The sequence below is a fragment of the Balaenoptera ricei genome, chromosome 18 (assembly GCF_028023285.1).
Source record: "Balaenoptera ricei isolate mBalRic1 chromosome 18, mBalRic1.hap2, whole genome shotgun sequence".
Taxonomy (NCBI): domain Eukaryota; kingdom Metazoa; phylum Chordata; class Mammalia; order Artiodactyla; family Balaenopteridae; genus Balaenoptera; species Balaenoptera ricei.
The window spans coordinates 18,019,128-18,037,104 of record NC_082656.1 but is presented as its reverse complement, the minus strand read 5'-3'; the positions used below and the strand labels follow the sequence as shown (position 1 = coordinate 18,037,104).

Sequence of the window (17,977 nt, the reverse complement as noted above, 5' to 3'; positions counted from 1 at the left end):
TGTAATACAAAGTTAAAAACTTAGTAAGTACCTATCAATTGATGACTAACAGAAATAGAAATATTTGTTCTGTCAAATTATCTTTAAACTTAAATGACTCTATTTACGGACTTATAACTTTAAATTTAAAAGAAATTCTTATTTTTTAACATTTTAAGTATTTTTGATTCTGAAAAATATTTAAAAAGTCAGAAAAATTAGGAAATCTGTAAATTATTTTTTAAATGCAAGAATAGGCTGATAAACTTAAATAGCTAGTCAAGAAGGCTAGGTTTGAGATAAATAAAAGTATAAAATATAGTAATATTTACAATTCAGATATTTTGTTAAAAAACCCCAATCTTTAATTTTTATCAAAATTGAAAAAGTCACTTTTCTGCTTAGCAGCAGCTCATAACAATGTTAATAATAAAAATTAAAAAAAAAAATCTGAGGATCACAGTATAACAAAATTACTAAATATATTTGTTTATTATGAAAGCTATCCAATAAGAAATAGTAACAGCAAATATCAAAGAAAGATTTTTAAAAATTAAGACATTTACAAACAATAATAAATTAATAAACGATTAACCAGTCAATTAATCAGTCTCAGCAACTACATTTGAATCAGGCTGCATGTTTCTCTTCCAAGTGACTCTAACCATGAAAATAGGAAAGTAAAACTAAGCCAAATCACATATGTTAATGAAATATCAAAAGTGTGGTTTGTGGTGCTGAGAACTGAAATTCTACTTCAAAATGATATTAAATAAAAAAACTAAGTCCTGACATTAATTAAATATTGCCTTTTGAAAATGCTTATCAGACAATACAATTCTGATGCATTACGTCTTATCTGAAGAAAACTGAAACAGATTAAGGATCTATTTGCTAGTCAGAAAAAGAAAACATAAAATACACACATGTACAACACTGCCTCAAATAAACATTTAAAATTTTTTCATTAAGAAATTGTGTCTACTCTTTAATGAATCCTCAGCAACACCATAAAACCTCAAAGAAAATTTTTATAGCTGACAAACTGCTTAAAATATAAGTTGTCCTTATATACTAGCACTATACATCAACGACAAATATGAATAATTTCAAGTCCCTTCATACGTAGATATGTTAAATTACCTCTATTCTAGTTATCCAAATATTCTTCTCCCCCTAAGGATAACTATTTCAATAAAACTAGAACACTGACAGTATAACTGTATTTTGGGAACAATTAAGAATTTTCCTGAAAATAAACATTATTTAACCCTGAAAATGCACTTATCCAAAAATATAAATATTGCACAAATAAGATAGAAATCTATCACTGTAAAAAATGTAACACAATAAATCCTTTCCCCCAAATTCTGTTATAATGAACTACATGTTAAGGTTTAGTTAGATAATCAGGTTTGTAAATTAAAAACAGCCAAAATCCTTACAAAATGTCCTTTAAGGGATAGCCAATCACATGTAGCAGTAAAAGCCCTTATTAACCTGTCTCCTAAAATAACACATACTACTAATTAGGTTAAAGTTTCTTACTCTGTAAGAACTGACCAAATAGAAGAAAACTGTTAATATCTACACCAACTCTTTTAGATGTTAAATTACTTACTAAGCTAAAAATTTGGAAGTTTGTAAGCTATCGATAGGACAATTTCATGATGCTAAATACTTGTGTCTAAACAATAAGTTTTGACAACTTCAGAGATCACAAATCATAAACTCTCTAAATCAGGAACAACTCTAATTTATATCTTTTCCACAATATAAATTCAAAAGCTGTCTCTCTTTCCCCATTTAACTCATTAAGACTGTGTATAAAGATATATGAATTGAAAGTGATAAACTGAACCTGGATTTCCCCCCCCACCCAGATACCCAGAAATTGGATTTTTCACTTTTCATCTTAATGTTCTCTAACCTAGAAAACACTGGTTAAGTTAAAGGGCAAAAACTGTATTCATTTTCATCCTATCCAAACTAAGCTGCTTTTTTATAACATTCTCAAATCAAAGTTATGAAGACTTTCTATACCTTGTATTTATCTCAGACAAGCACCTTACAGTATAATGACACCAATATCTGAACTCCACCCTTACATCAAACTGATTTCTATTAAATTTTAATGTTTTACTTAACCTTAACTGTCAACGGATTCACATTCCTGGATCACCTAATATCTAATAAAACAGAAATATCTGATTTTTAAAGTATTTTGATATGTACCTCAATGTTCAAACACATTCTTAAACATGCATCTGAGAATTTACTTAAAAATTTTTTTAACATTCTTTAAAGATAAAAGCAGTTCTATGGCCATGGTGATAAATACACCTCACTCTTAAAGACTAAGATTACACTCTTCTTATGAAAACAAACCTTTGTGATTTCCTATATCTTAAGTATATAAAGTAAATATTTTTAGGTGAAAAAAAATTTAAAGAAAAAATTATATTATGTTATCTTTTAGTAAACCTCACTTTACTTAGCAAATAGTGTTTTAAAAAACATATTATGGTTAGTGTTTCATGTAATTTATACTTTACTAATCAAAACTTAACCAATACTTAGTAATACTGTTCAATGAATTTTCACTATACCAGATTACAATTTAGAAAACAGCCAAAATTTTTATCAGCTAAGTATCTGAAAACTTCAACTAAAACTATAAAATAAATTTTATTTCAAAGCAAATAAACATGCTGGAAAAGTGGTTCTGTGATAAAGTATTTTGGAGGTAAAGACCAAAGTCACTGGAAGTTCTGGAATTCTACAGTTTATTTTTAAAGAGTTTGCAACTTTTGATATGAACAATTTAAATATTTCACTCAGAGTACCTATGAGTAAGATGCTAGTTTCTGCTTAAGAAAGTGGGTTTTTCAGTTTCAACCAAATTGCCACTTTTGGTTAGGACAGTCCTTGGAATACTTTAAATTCTCTTAAAATATTCTCATTAATCTTATCTGATTTTGTAGGGTCTATCTACCACTATACCTGTCAAAGAGCGAAACACCAAATTCCATTTGATTTAAACCTTCCATTTTATAATATGAAAAAATCCACTATTTAAGTCTTTTACATATAACACTGTAATAACAACCTTAAGAAAAAAAAAGAAAGATCATTATATATACACTTATTTTTAGAATAAATAAATTCATTTGGAGTTGGACCTAATACAAGATGATAAGAACATCAATTATATGAAAAAAAAATCTGAAGTTTTAATAAATCAAGAGAACTCAACTGTGGCCACTTCGCTGGATGATTTCTGTCTATTAGTAAATATTGATTTTAGCTCACCAAAATGTTCTGGCTTTACCAATTGTCTAGCTCAATTATACTGCAAAGATATAAAATTGTATGCTTTTAAAGTTCTTTAGTATACCTCCTATCATGTTCCAATGCATTATGTGAATGTTCAATCAAAGAAGTTAGGTTGTTCTCCAGAATTGGCTCTCTCCTAAAGGTCAAAACCTGCAATAAAAATGTCATGTATTATAGCATGAAGACACTCAACAGATTTCCGCCTCCTGCAGTTTCACAGTGGATCCCTGAACACAGAAGTAAGATCTTCAAAACGACCCCAATCTTGCCTATATTCAAAGAAACCCTAACTTGAAAATAATGTTTTAAAAATAGAAATATCTTGATTAGAAACACCTGTGATATGCTTTATCATCCGAAGCCTCTTCAAACAAATCAGATTAATATGTTTCTGCTTTCATTTCTCTTTAGAGCATTCATTTTGAAAGCAGTGTAGATGAGTGTGTGTGTTTATGTAGGTAGTTGTCAGAGGACTGGTAAAGGGGACTCCATAAGGAAAACAGAAATATAGTTTGTGCCTCTAAAACTCACAAAATCCACAGTTTAAGAAGTTACTCAAAGGGATAGAGACAAATTTTTAAATACCTTTCTCCCCAAATTATCGTATGTTTTAATGGTGACAGAAATTACCATCATTTTCAACTTCAGTCTTTTGCCAAGCCTGAGTGAATAATAATACTGATATTTCCAAACGTTTTAAGACATTACAGTCTAACAGAACAAAACTTAGAAATTACTTTTAAAACAAATTAAAATATTTATAAGTAATAAATGGATGAGTATCGGGCCACTGGTTTTTTTAATGTGTCCAAGTAGAGGTGGTGTAACTAAATGTATGTAAGGGTGTTTTCATTTGTTTCACCTGAATCTTAATAATTTAGTGGCAATCAACTATATAAAAATATTAAATTGTTAAATTACCACAGGTTTATAATGTACTATATGTAAACCACAATGCTCTGAGTTTTCCATTTTTATTTAAAATAAAATAACCCTTTATTCCTCTGCAGCCAAATATCTGATTGTTTAATAACAAAAAACACACACATATAACTCACAAACACTAATCCTGAAACCATGACATTTAAAAAAATTAGAATAATTGTACATAGTCTTCCTCAAAAGATATAGACAGTTTTCTATATGTGAGCATACAGTAAAGGAAGATATCTTAATTAAAAAAAATCACAGGATAATAGAAGAAACCAATATGTACTCCATGCCAAGTGTTGTTTTTAAATAGTAGGGAAACAAAAAATACTAGATAATAAAGAACAAAAGAGGTTCAGATAGAAGATAAATATTAAATCAAATGTGTATGATAAAAAAGATGTTAAGAAAACCTTGAAATATTAAAATTCAAATCTCAAATCTATTACAAAATACAGCTTTTTACACTCAGAACCCACGACAAGTCTTTCCAGTGCAAAGATTCTTTAGTGAAATATGACAGGATTAAACAAAAGTGTATTTAACTTCTCATTATTTGATAAAAAATATTAAGAATATAATTCATATATATATTTAATACTTTTATATATTTCCAATACTTTAAACTTGCCTTTCTAAAAGAAAGATCCTTTAAAGTATCTTTAAGACAGGCAAAGGAAAAAAAAAGGCAAGAGAAAATCATTTCCCTACCAGAAAGCAATATTTCTAGGAAGGCTCTACAGTCATTTGTTCATGCAAATAATCAGAAAAATATATAAACACATATTAGTAATGTGACATTCTACAACTGATGTTACTCCTATAATATTAAGACAATCGAGACTTTAAAGTTCTACTACTGTCACTTGTAAAAATTAAATGCAAAAGCAGCTTAATCTCATTTTCGACACTTATTTCAAAGAAAGTGGTAGTTTATTACTGATTTCCTTAAGAGATTTGGAGCTACCAAATTTCAGCAAGTCATAGTTTGAATTCTAATTACATGCCAAAATTAGTGGCCTGGCACACAATGTTTCTAAGTTTTCTGAATTAAAACAAAACAAAATGTATAGTAATACTCTGACAATTCTAAGATGTGTTTTCTAGTTATAATCAGACCAGTAATCTGTTTCTTCTAAAAAAGGGTTAAAAAGAAATCAGTGAAGATTATTAAGCTTCATTAAACAAAAGGAAAAAAAGACAAGAGCCAATTTTAGCCCAGTAATATTTTAAAATAAGAGAGACAAATTTTTATAGAATAAAATTTCAAAATCGTGTGTAAATTTATACTCTGATGTTTTTAATTGGAGAAAGCTTATGTATCCTGTAGAAGAAATCTCTAATACAGTCGCTGGGCATTTTTTTTTTCTTTTTGTAAACCAAATCAACCGACTAATATTTCTGGATTGAAGTTATTTAGTGACATTCTGAACAGTTACTACATACTAATAAGTAAGCAGAGATAAAAATATATGTCTCCACAGAACAAAAATTAAACAAAAATGTAGCACACAAAGCATGATGAAACAAGGGATCCAGAATATGAAAGGTATTTTGAAATTTTCATCCTTAGCTCTAGATAAACATTAAAAGTGATTATTAATCTGATTAGGAAAAAAGCAGTGTTACATACAAACACCTGAGGCTACATTTTGTAAATGTACAACTAAGACAACAGCATTAAAACAAAGTCTAAAACCGCACTTTTATAAAATAGTATGAAGGGCAAACAAATGAAAATCAATGCTACCAGGAAGACTGATACCTTACCTTCTCTAGTTCCCTCTCCCCCACAATATGTAAACATAGCTTTAAAAAGAGCTGAGCTACAGTAGCAACACCTTTCTCCACCATTGTTTTCCTGTGGTAATACAAGACTTTTCTAGCCCTTACAATAGAAAACAAATTAGAGTTATCCATTTCTACAGAGAAATATGGATAATATACATAATATAATAATATACATCTGCTGGAACTCATACCTACATGCCCACAAGTCTAAAACCAAAATCTTCCTCTTATCTAGCACCACATAAAAGGGAAAATATTTTGAATGCTTGTGGATTTTATTTAGGTGCTAGTGTGTTCTCAAGCTTTAGTGTAGTATTTTAAATAAAGGAACCCCTTCACTTCTTTTCAAAATGGCTTATTAAACAAAACAGTCCTTCACCTATCACCTCCCAAAACAAACGAAAAAACCCCATAAACCAAAACACTAAAAAAGTATGGTTAAATTTAACCAGCCTGGCGGAATTTAAAGCCTTTCCCCATCCTACCCTCAAAACTCTCCAAGTCACATAATAATTTGAATGAAAATTAAAACACAAAAACCAAAACAATGAAAAAGCAAAACCCACTGGTTCTGGTATCTTAGGTAAAATTACATTTAAAATAGAAATAGGGTCTCCTACAGTTTCATTAAAGCAAATTTTATAGAGAGGATAATTAGCATCTCTTATGAAATTTTCATGAGATGACTCAAAATAAACAGCTTTGAAAAAAGCAATGAACATAGGTTGTGTCATTCCAATTCTTGTTTTGAAGGCAATACAAAATAGTATGACTTATAAACTCAGCTACTCCCCTTATTAATATAAATTATATTTAAAGCTCTACAGAGATTTATAAAAGTCGTAGGATCTTTTCATTTGAATATTTTCTCACAATGCACATCTGACCTAATGTGAGAATACAAACTCTAAGTTTCAAAATTTCAATTACTATTCATAAAAGGATATAAATTTCTATTAAAAAATCTTTAAAAAACCATCTACGGCTATCTTGTTTATCAGTGAGTTTACCGATTTTCTTTGAAAACCACACCCGCCTTTTATCAAGATGCAACTAAACGGAATGACAAGCTTGGTAATAAAAAGAAATATATTGACGGCTGTCTCAAGCAACATTAAACAACTGAAAACTAACCAAATAAAACACAACACATCCACACTGTTCTATGCAATATATTTCTTCATAATGAATTTATAAATGAAATCATACACTCGCACCTGTGCTACTTACCTGTTGTATTGTCTAAATTAAGCAACATAAATTTATTGCAAATAAGGTTTTAAGTCCATTGCAATGGCTGAATTAGCAAAACCTATATATTTTAAATTATATGTGAAAAGTTTAAGAAATGTATCCAATTTTTGTGGAAAATGTGGAATGTGCTCATTCTTAACATTAAGAAAATTGAAGTTTCTTTTCATGGAAATAAAAGAAACAATTCTCCCGTAATCTGCATCTAACAAATACATGTAGGTTAAGATGAAAAAATTCTGCCAGAGGAATAAAAAAAATCCTAAATCCTAAACTCAGTTTTTAACCAATAGAGAACAGGGGCAAATATATAAAACTCTTGTAATTTCAGCCAGCAGAATTACAATTTTGCGAAAATCGTCTTCTCTAGGTTTTTCTTTTAATATACATTTCAAAATCACTCGAAAATCCTTTATGCAAGAAAAAATACTAAACACCAGCTTTTTTTTTTTAAACTCCCCGTCTTAATGTTTCATAACGTGGTTTTCTAAATGTATAATTTTTTGGAAAGTCGAGAATTATAATCTAGTGTTCAACATTCAACCCCCCCAGTCCCGCTTCCTTCCAGCCAATCAGGGGGTAACAAGTTCGGTGTTTTGGGAGCTCCGTTAGACACAATTTGAAAAACATCACTTTGCGCTCTCCTACTCTCTTCGGGGAAAGATTCTAAGTGAGGGCGGGTCCCCCAATCTTTACAGAAATAAGAAATCAATCAATCGTTACATCAATTCCAGAGGGAAAAACTTTAGGCAGGCGGTCCTAAAAAGTGTGTGACTGAAAGCCTTATCCCTCTTTTCGAACAACTGAATAGCTGCTGCAAAAATCATCTCCTGCATATTCGCAACTCAGAGTCGCGCGCCCCATACGCAATACATCACACCAGCAAAGGGTTAATCTAGGGTGCCTTCAGCGCAGAAAAGGATTCATGATCCGGTACGTCTTTAATGAGGAATTTTACAAAAGCCATTATCTACCTATAAAGTATTACTTAAAGTTAAAGCCGTCACTGGCTCAAATCATTCAAGAGTTGTCGAGTAAAAACTGGTAGAAACTACGAGAAAAAAAATCACTAAAGGGAAAGACAAATAGCCCTTTTCCTTCCGCCTCAAAGTCAAGAGAGCTCCCAAGAAAAGGTGGGGATTGCAAAATTACCGTTAAGTTCTTCGGGTAAAAACTTTTCGGGAGGAAAACATCAATACAGTTTCAAAGATTGCCTTTTTCCTTGAGACACGTTTCAAAGACTAGAGAAGGAAAAAGTCTTCTCAGAAAAGTGCGACTCTGAGAAGGAAATCGCAAGGTCGAAGCCCCATCTTTCATCTCACCCAAGAACACACCCCCGCCCCCCCCCCCAAGAAAGGACGACACCGTGAGAGCAAATGACAAAAATCCCGAGCAAAAAGCGAAAGTCCAGCATCTTTCCTAGGAGCCCGCTAAAACCTCAAAAGCCTGCCCCCGCCCCATCTTGTCCAAATTGGAAAAGCCAGACGCGGTCAGTGCTACCCCTGCCGAGACCCAGGCGCGCAGAGCCGGAGGGCGGCGTGGAGAAACTCACATTGCTAGGGCATCTCATGCTTTGGCATCAAAGACGACAATATACACGACTGGGTCCCGCGGAGGGTACTGTCCGCACGTCGGCCGGGAGGCACCCGCTACTCCGGGTCCTCAATTTTCCGCCGACCTTAAGTTTCTTGTCACGGGAAGACAGCCGCAACGGGCCGGGAAAACTGCCATAAAAGACTGCTCGGTTCGGCAATGGGGGAGGGGGCGCTCGTCCCCCTCCTCCTGTCAAGGAGACTCTGCCTGCCGAGCCCCGCCGCGCCCCGTCCCCGGCCCCGGGCGGGGGGTCCTGCTGACAGATCCGCTGGGCGGCGGCCGCTCAGCCGCAGCGCGTCCGCGTCCCGCTCAAACTGCAACTCCCCTCCCCCCACACCCCCGACTCTCCGCGCTCCCGCCACATTCTGCCCGCCGCCGCCTACTCAGACACCCAATTACCCCCAACCCCTACCTCCTCGCATTTTTTGCGATTAAAATGAAGGCGGACCCAGTTCCCACTCCCTGCACCCCCCACCGCCTGCCGGTCCCACCACTGCCACCTCCCGAGTCCCGCTCTGCTACTTCTTCAGTCTCTTACCGGCTGCGCCAACCCTGGCGAAGCTCCGCCAAGTGCCCTTTGCTCGAAGTAATTTTTGGCGATTTTTTTAGTAATTTTTCGGCTGAGTCCTAGTGGCGTTATGCTCTCCGACAGGTTATCCCGTCTCTCCCGCTAGATTGATGAGATCAGGCATCACTCGAAAATGGCGCCGAAAGCGCTGAGGCTCCTCATTCAAATTCGTTAGAGCCAACCCCGCCGCCCCGGGGCATGCCGGGAACGCGGGCTGCCTCCACAGCTGTCAATACCGCCTCCTAACCTCCTTACTCTAGCTTTCCCGACACTCCTGCTCATGCGCAAACTCCTACCCCAACCCCCACGCCTTGAACATGCGCAGAATCATCGCGTGTTCGCCGTTCTGCCTTCGCTTCCTCAGTCGCAGCCCTTCTACCTCTTTTTTTGCGCGTGCGTGCAGCTCCTATGCTCAGCCTAAGAGGTGGAGGGGCCGTGCGGAGTGTGGGCCCGAGGGTCCATAGATGACGTATCAGTCGATAGGCATTTATTCTACTGTTCGAGGAAAACAAATAAGGGTGCAGCTTAGGCGAAAAGAAAAACATCTTATTGCCAATGTCTAAACTCCAACGGAATGTGTCTGAGACCGTGTGTATGGATACACACGTACTTGAAACAGACCCGCCTGTGTGTACAGCTCTTGCTGTAAGTCAACGCTTTACCGGAGCTATCGCACTTAAGCCTCAGAACAACTTTATGAGGTAGGTACTATTATCATTCTCCGTTTGCAGACCAGGAAACCAAGGCTCAGAGACTTTGTAAGTAATTTCCCTAAGGTAGCACAGGTAGCAAGCACGTGGACGAGTCCGCAACTGTCAGATTCTGGAGCCCGGGCCGTTCTCTACCATGCTGTGCGACCCAACCTGTGTGTGTGTGTGTGTGTGTGTGTGTGTGTGTGCGCGCGCGCGCGCGCGTGTGCTGGAGCCCGGTTCTAGGTTCCCTTTTGTGAAGGCACTTTCACTGAACCTAGTTTCTCTCACTGCGTTCTTGTTCTTAAACATACTGTCGATTTTGGAGAGGTAAATGGGTTATTGGGCAGTCTTTGGGATCGCTTAGGGTCATTTTTTAAAAAACGGCTGGTAAGGGAACTTAATCTTGCAAAGATGGGTTTCTGTTGTGTCACGCACTGGTAAAGTAATAATAGCTAGATACCATATATTGACTGTACTCTGGGCTGCCATGGTGCTAAATACACGCTTTACGGAATGATCATGTTTAATGCCCACATCAGCCCTATGAAGTAGGCATTATCTTTATTTTACACAAGAGGACACCTGAGACTCAGATTAAGAAACTTGCCCCAAAGTCTTATAACTAGTAAGTAGAAGCACAAGACCTAGGCAAATCTGTCCAACGTCAAAAACTGGGCACTACGGTAAGACAGTAGATGATGATACAGTTGTCAATACTGGAACACCTTCTTTAAAAATCTCTTTTAATCATTCATTTGCTTGAGAGAATTACCCTACCTGCCACAGACTAGTTAAGATGGAAAAAAAAAACAACAACTGCCATTGATTTTAAATGATTACATTTTAAGATTATTTTAAAACTGGTTGCTTTTTTCCTGATCCCAAGTTACAATGAATTTTCTAAAGAATCCAACAGTTTAAAATCTGGGGCATTGCTACACTTTTTTCTAGTTTTTGTTGTAAAACAATTTGTGATGAATGATAACTGAGCGTACAGACATAAATCATTGTGAGGGTTAAATTAGACAACGCAGGTGAAAATGCCTGAAGTGCTAAGAAGTAAGGAAATGGGAGAAGGCTAGCGTGGTTTGCATTATTGTGGTACAATTGGAAGAGGAATGGATTTTAATAATTTGACATCATCAAGAAGTAACATGGCTGAGTAGTATGGGGCTTACATCTCTATGGTACGTTTGTGCACTGGGTAAGTGAGTAGACTCTGGAACCAAACTGCTTGGGTTAGAGCTCAGCTCTGCTATTTACTAGCTTTGTGACCCTGCATGAGTTACTTTTTCTAAGTTTGATCTTTTGTAAAAGGATTAATGCTGGTACCTCAACCGGTTGTTGTAAGGATGTAAATGAGCTAATATATTAAAGGTATTTGAACAGTGCTTGGTATATTAGTGAATGTTAGCTATTGTTTTAAGTCAGTTATTAACACTGATCTTTTAAAATGGTTTCTTTAGAGGTATTTTAAAAAACTACAGTTAGGGCCATTAGGAATTAGCATTTGTGTTCAAGAGCCCCTTAAAATGATAAATCAGCCTGATGAATTATTTTTGCCAAATAGAGTAATGATTTCTGTCAGATGAATAAAGATGTTAAGAGTAACCTAAGAAAATGGAAGTGTCTTACTGCTTTTTCTAATTATTAAAGTTAAAGGGAAAAGGGAAAAAACCACTCTAAAATATAAAGTAAAAACCATCCAAATTTCTATCATCTAGAGATAAGTACATATCCTTTGTAATTTAAAAATATACCTGTGGAGAGAATCAGCTAGGTGAAGTCGGGATAAGTGGTATATTTGGGGAATTTATTTGCAAGATTGTACTAGAACATCATGAATTGGTAAAATTTTAAATCCAGTCCCCTTTTAAGATTTATTCTGTCAAGAGAATTCCAAAGTGATGATGATATTAATAAATAATAACATTTATTGAGTACCTACAATGTGTCAGCTAAGCATGCATATCCATTTTCTCTTTGAATCCTCATAATAACTCATGAGGTGGGTGCAATTATTATCTCCATTTTCCACATACTAAAGTTTATATAGAGGTCACTTTTAGAAGATTTAAGTCCTGTTTTAAGATCCTATTTAATAAACCAACAATCCTTCATTAAAGCTTCTTGATTAACTAATGTGGGAGAAAACAAAATCAGGTAACTTGGTTCCTAAGCCTGAACCCAACTGGAAAAAAAATGGTGTTTTGAAAATGAAGAATTTTATGTTTGACCACAAGGGGGTGCAAATTCCCGAGTTGAATTTTAAAGGAAAAAAAAAAAAAAGTACTTTTACTTCAGATCATCAGATTCACAGGTAAAAAACTAGTAAGAATACCTTTCTTGAAGTTTAATACTCCACACAGTGATATACTTTATGAGAAGAGAGAACTCAATTATTTAGGGACTCAGCTGGGGTAGAAGTTGTCAAGTTTCTTTCATTTTCAATACAGTGAAGAGTTAATCACCCTACCCCCACCCCTTTCCACCCACCCAGTTTGTTTTTCTGCATACTGTTCTTGACTTGTCATAAGAGTAAAACTGAAGTCATAATTTAAAATTTGAGGTTTTACTTGGAAACTGCAGTGCAATCACCAGCAAATGAATGGTAAATATGGGTAGTGTGGAGAGCAGAGGTCTTGTAATTTCAATGCTTTCTTTCCCTCCTGCTGTTTCTGATGAGTAAGCTAAGACTGATGGAATGTCGGCTTCAACATATTAGCTTATTTAGATAAAACTGTGAAAGCTATAGGTCTGTTCATCTTTTAAGGAAGAATGAAGCCTCTTAAAGAAAAACATTTTGAACAGTAACTCAGTATACACTGGTGAATGTTTTAAAAACAATTTGCATAGATGCAAATTGCATAGATGTAAAAGCTACATAAATAGCTTTTATTTTCCTGTTGGTCTTGTTTTTCTGAGGTGGACTTAGTTTTAAAAAAAACTTTTTTACTTGGAAATAATTTCAAATTTACAAAAAGTTGCAAAAATAAAAATAGTTCAGAGAACACCCATATCATTTACGTGCTCTTTTGCAAGGTCTCTGTCTCTCTCCAGATATATATATATATATATATATTTTTTTTTTTTTTTTTTTCTTTATATGCAATTTTTTTCTGAACCATTTGAGGTTAAGTTACATACATCCTGGCCCTTGATCCCTAAATACTTAAGTGTGTATTTTCTGTCAACTTCATAAATTTACATTGAGAAAATACTTCAGCCTACCATCCACATTTGCATTTTGTAGGTTGGTCCTTATAGCATTTTCCCCTCCAGTACAGGATCCAGTCTGGGGTCAGGCACTACATTTAGTGGGTCTTGACTCTAGCTTCTTTTACTGAAACATTTCCACAGCCTTTCTTTATCTTTTATGACCTTGATATTTTTGAAGAATATAGTTTCTCCCTCCACCCTCCTTTTTGATAGAACATTCCTTATTTTGTTTTTGTCTGATGTTTCCTCATGATTAAATTGAGGTTTTGCATTTTTAACTGGACTACTGCACAGGTGGTATTGTGTCCTTCTCAGGGTACCACTTCTGGAAGCACATGCTATCCATATGTCCCTCATTGATGATGTTAATTTTGACCACCTGGTCCATATATGGCCCGAATTTTCCAATGTATAGTTACTGTTTTTTTCCTTCCTGGCAAATAAGCAATTTGTGGGGAAATATTTGAAGATAAAGCTTGCTCTTCATCAAAGTTCCCGTTTAAATATAGCATCCATTATTGCTGATATAATTTTACCATGATGGTTGCAAAATGATTCAACAAATCTAATACTCCTTTCACATTTACCAGTCAGCCCACAGCATTCTACTGCAAACAAAGAGCCCTTTCTTCTCCTCTATTTGTCTACTTATTATCTGCATTAACTTATGAATTCCTATGTTTTTCCATTTCTGTATTTACCTTGTTTTCCTGTATTCTTTCTACTATATTTATATGTGTATATTTTGTACATTTTTTTCTGAACCATTTGAATGTAAGTTACACACATCATGACCTTTCACCTCTAAATATTTAAGTCTGTATTTAATTATTTTGGTGTTCGAATTGTCCCAGATTTAGCTAGTGGAAGCACCTTTAGTTTGGGTCCTATGTCTTTGTGGTATGTTTATATCATTTTTTGGGAGTGCTTCTTTGCTTTCTGGTATAAGATGTTCCAAGTTTAGCTTGTGCTTACCCTGCCGTAGCCCTGGTGTTACCTTTTTCTCCAAAAAGCCCTGTTTCCTCTTAGTGGAGAATGGTATTAGAGATCAAGGTTAGGTATGCTCATTGCTGCTTCTTGGACCTTTCAGGAGACAGAGCTAGGAAATATATACATATATATGCACATTAAAATATGCATACACTAAGATGTACATATAAATAAAATTAAGCTCATGTATATTATTATTTGTATTATAATTGAGAAGATATCATAGCAGTATTTATAAAGTTCTGAATAAAGTCAGTGAAATCACAATCCACATTAACAACTCATACAATTTTCATGTTCCCTTAGTAAATGTCTGTACATATAATTTTATAGGGTCATAGTGTGAAATAGTTTTCTTTGTCTTTTTCCACTTAACATGTAAGAAGCATCTGAGTTACTATATCATTTTTACAATCTCATTCTAAATTTCTCTGCTATGTATCATTTAGCAGATTCTACCATTCTTTTATTGGTGGACATCTAGGTTGTTTCCAATTTTTTGTTATTATAAATAATTCTGAAGTGAACATTTTTATGTTTTCCTAATTAACTTATTTATTCGTTTATTTATTAGATGATTTCTCAGAAGTGGGAATACCAGTTCCCAAAAGGTAGGTATGTTTTGATGGGTTTGATGTGTACTGGCACACAGATTAGTCAAACATTTACCAAAGTCCATATCAGAATTGATATATAGAGATGAGAAGTATGTAGTCCCTGTTAGCAAGGAGCTGAAAGTCTAATGGAAGAAAGATAAATTCTTTAAAAATTATAATTTGAAATGTACAGGAAGAACATTAACCCAGGTAAGGAATAGGTGGCTCCGGAAAGCTTTTTAGGAGGGAGGTGGTGGTTGAGCTGTGTCTTGAAGGATACCTTGGCGAAGCCTTAGAGGAACCAGTGTAAAAGAGAGAGCAGAAATAGGCCATAGAAAGCATTTTAAGCATAATCACTGGAGTCTAAGAAAACAGAGGAGTCAGAAAGAACCTGGCATGGTCAAGAATATTCAGGTAGTTGTGTGATTTGTTGCCTAGGTGCTTTGGAGGAGTTGAGAAAGGTTAGCCTGATCAAGTGGACAGAGGTTAAACTATGAAGGGCCTTACATATCACTTTTATATTGATGCAATTGAAAAATCTTAAACCAATGAGTAATACGATCAGATTTATATTTTAGAAATTCACTTTAACAAGGGTACTGGAGAACAGATTAGAAAATGCAAGAGCGGTGATAGAAAGTCCTGCAGAGGCTATTGTAGTATCTAGGCAAGAAATAAAAAAGTATTTGAACCAAAGAATTAGAAATGATGGTGAAGTGAAGTATAAACAATATTGGATTTACTTACTCAGTATTAACTATGTAACTATTCCCAGGTAACTATTTAGCACCTACTCTGTGTTATGTATTGTTCAAGGTACTGAGCATATAGGGATGAGCGTAACAGCCACAGTTCCTCCCTTTATGGTGTAGTCTACTGAGAGAAACAAGGATTAAGTTAATAATCATACAAATTACAACTGTGATAAGTACTATAGCAGAAAAACACAGGATGCCCTAAAAGCGTACACCATGGGGACCTAACACTGGAGATTTAAGTAAGGCCTTTCTAAGGCGGGACAGTTAAACTGAGACTTAGGAAGGAAGACCACTCTAGGCAAAGGAGCAGTGTATGTTAATGTCCTGAGCAGAAAGGACCAGTAAATTCAATGCCCATGAGGCTAGAGCAGAGTTAGCTAGGATGGAAAAAGTTGGAAGGTAAGACTAAAGAGGTTTAGGAGCCTTTGTATAATACATGGAGAAGAGAGAGAAGGAGGCGTGTAGCAAGACTCCTAGGTTTCTGGTGTGGGCAACTGAGTGTCTCTTGGTACCATTTCCTGAGGGAAAATAGAACAGGTTTGATGGATTTTGATATGTGAAATGTTGATTTTTATATGCCTTTGGGCCAAGTACATCCTTCCATCCTCTGTAGAGATAACTGGATATTAGGATTGGATTTTTGATTTGGAAGTAAGTCTGGAATTTTGAGGAAGGTCTGGTTTGCATGTTGTCTGTAGATTTACTAGTTGACCAATTGTAGATGGTAGTTTAAACTGTGGGATTGGATGAGATCACTGAGGGACGTATGTAGACTGATAAAAAGGTTCAACACAGAATCTTGGAGAACATCGGTAGCTACACAAAAAATGTATACACCGGAAAAAAATTTGCTGTAAATAGTAAAGACACATGACAAACTAAAAAATATTTTTAACATATAAAGTAGGTAAAGGGTTAATATCCTCAATATATAAAGAGATAGGTCTATAAGAAAAATAGAGTTAACCAATACACAATTAGCAAAAGGAGAAAAACAAATACAAGTTTTTCTTGTTTTTCTTTTTCAAATAAGTTCTTGGAGAGGTTTTATTTATTAATCAAACTTTAAGTACTTAAGGAAAGCAGAAGTTATAGAAGTTATAAAATTCTAAATGCTAAATATTTAAGAGACCTTAAAAAGCATCCTTAAAAGTGATTGCTGTTAAAATTTACAAAGACTAACCAGAGTTTCAAGTTGAATTTAAAAGTTAAGGAAGAAGTAAGTTTTTTAGTTCATAACTTTGATAAGAATTTAAATGACCCCTGAATATTCTTTTCAATGCACGAAAGACATTTAAAAAACCTCCGCACATTGATGGTGTGAGTGAGTAAAGGCTGGTGGCAATGTAAATTAAAGCAGACCTTTTGGAAAGTAATTTAGCAATAATAAAAAAGATTATAGAAATAGTCATGTTTTTCCTGCCAGGAATTCCAATTTCAGGAATCTAGGTGAAATAAATCCAAACTATGGAAAAAGATCTATACAGGAAGATGCCCATTCCAGCATATTAAATAAAAGCAAAAAGGGGGGGGGGGTTGGGTTGAAATGTCTAGTAGTAAGATTATTGAGTAAACTGTGGAAAATTCACTGGATTTACTATTAGCTTCATCACAAAATGATGCATACCAACTGGAAAAATGTAAGTGCAACATGTAGAGGTATAATTAGGATGATTGGAACTACTTCTAAAAACACACAGAGGGAAAATACAAGAAAAAACTTTTAACGCATATCAAGGTTTCCTGATCAAAGCTAAAAAAATAAAAGCCAGTCTAAAATTTGGCATTGTTGACACTGCCAAACTATCTTTCTAAGGAACATTGATAGTCTGTGAGCTAGTCCAGTGATTCTTAAACGTTGAGAATTTGTTGACAGTTACAGATTCTTTCTCTAGAATCATGTGCATAGGTGAACTGTTTGCACGTAATTTTAGAGATGGATGATGGTCGATGGAGTTCCTGAAGAAAGGTAGAGGAAAATGATTCATTTATATGATAGGCATAATAATGGTTCTTCTAAAGATGTCCGTATCCTAATCCCTGGAATCTGTGAATATGTTATGTTACATGGCAAGGAGTTTTCAGGTTGCAGATAGAATTAAGGTTGCTACTCAGATGACCTAAAAATAGATTATCCTGAATTACCTGAGTAGGCTCAATATAATTCCACAATTTTTCTAAATGGGGAAGAGGGAAGCAGAATAGTCAGTGTCAGGGTGGTGAGATGTGAGAAAGACTCAACCAGCTATTGCTGGCTTTGAAGTTAGAAGGGGG

General features: G+C 34.8%; 2 long non-coding RNA genes across 6 annotated transcripts in view; one reads left to right on the top strand and one right to left on the bottom strand.

Moving 5' to 3' along the window:
- LOC132352476 (uncharacterized) overlaps window positions 1–17,977 on the bottom strand; it is a 68,012-nt gene that overhangs the window by 20,040 nt on the left and 29,995 nt on the right. The window contains exon 1 of one of the 2 annotated variants that reach the window (XR_009498729.1): window positions 9,419–9,593. The exons of the other annotated variant lie outside the window; for it this stretch is intronic. This is a non-coding gene — a long non-coding RNA (uncharacterized LOC132352476). Of the gene's footprint in view, window positions 1–9,418; window positions 9,594–17,977 lie in introns of those variants that run through there. 2 annotated transcript variants of the gene reach the window in all.
- LOC132352477 (uncharacterized) overlaps window positions 9,803–17,977 on the top strand; it is a 29,422-nt gene continuing 21,247 nt past the window's right edge. For 3 of the 4 annotated variants that reach the window (XR_009498733.1, XR_009498731.1, XR_009498730.1), the window contains exon 1: window positions 9,803–10,149. This is a non-coding gene — a long non-coding RNA (uncharacterized LOC132352477). Of the gene's footprint in view, window positions 10,150–14,923; window positions 14,961–17,977 lie in introns of all 4 variants that reach the window. The other variant, XR_009498732.1, reaches the window with a different exon arrangement.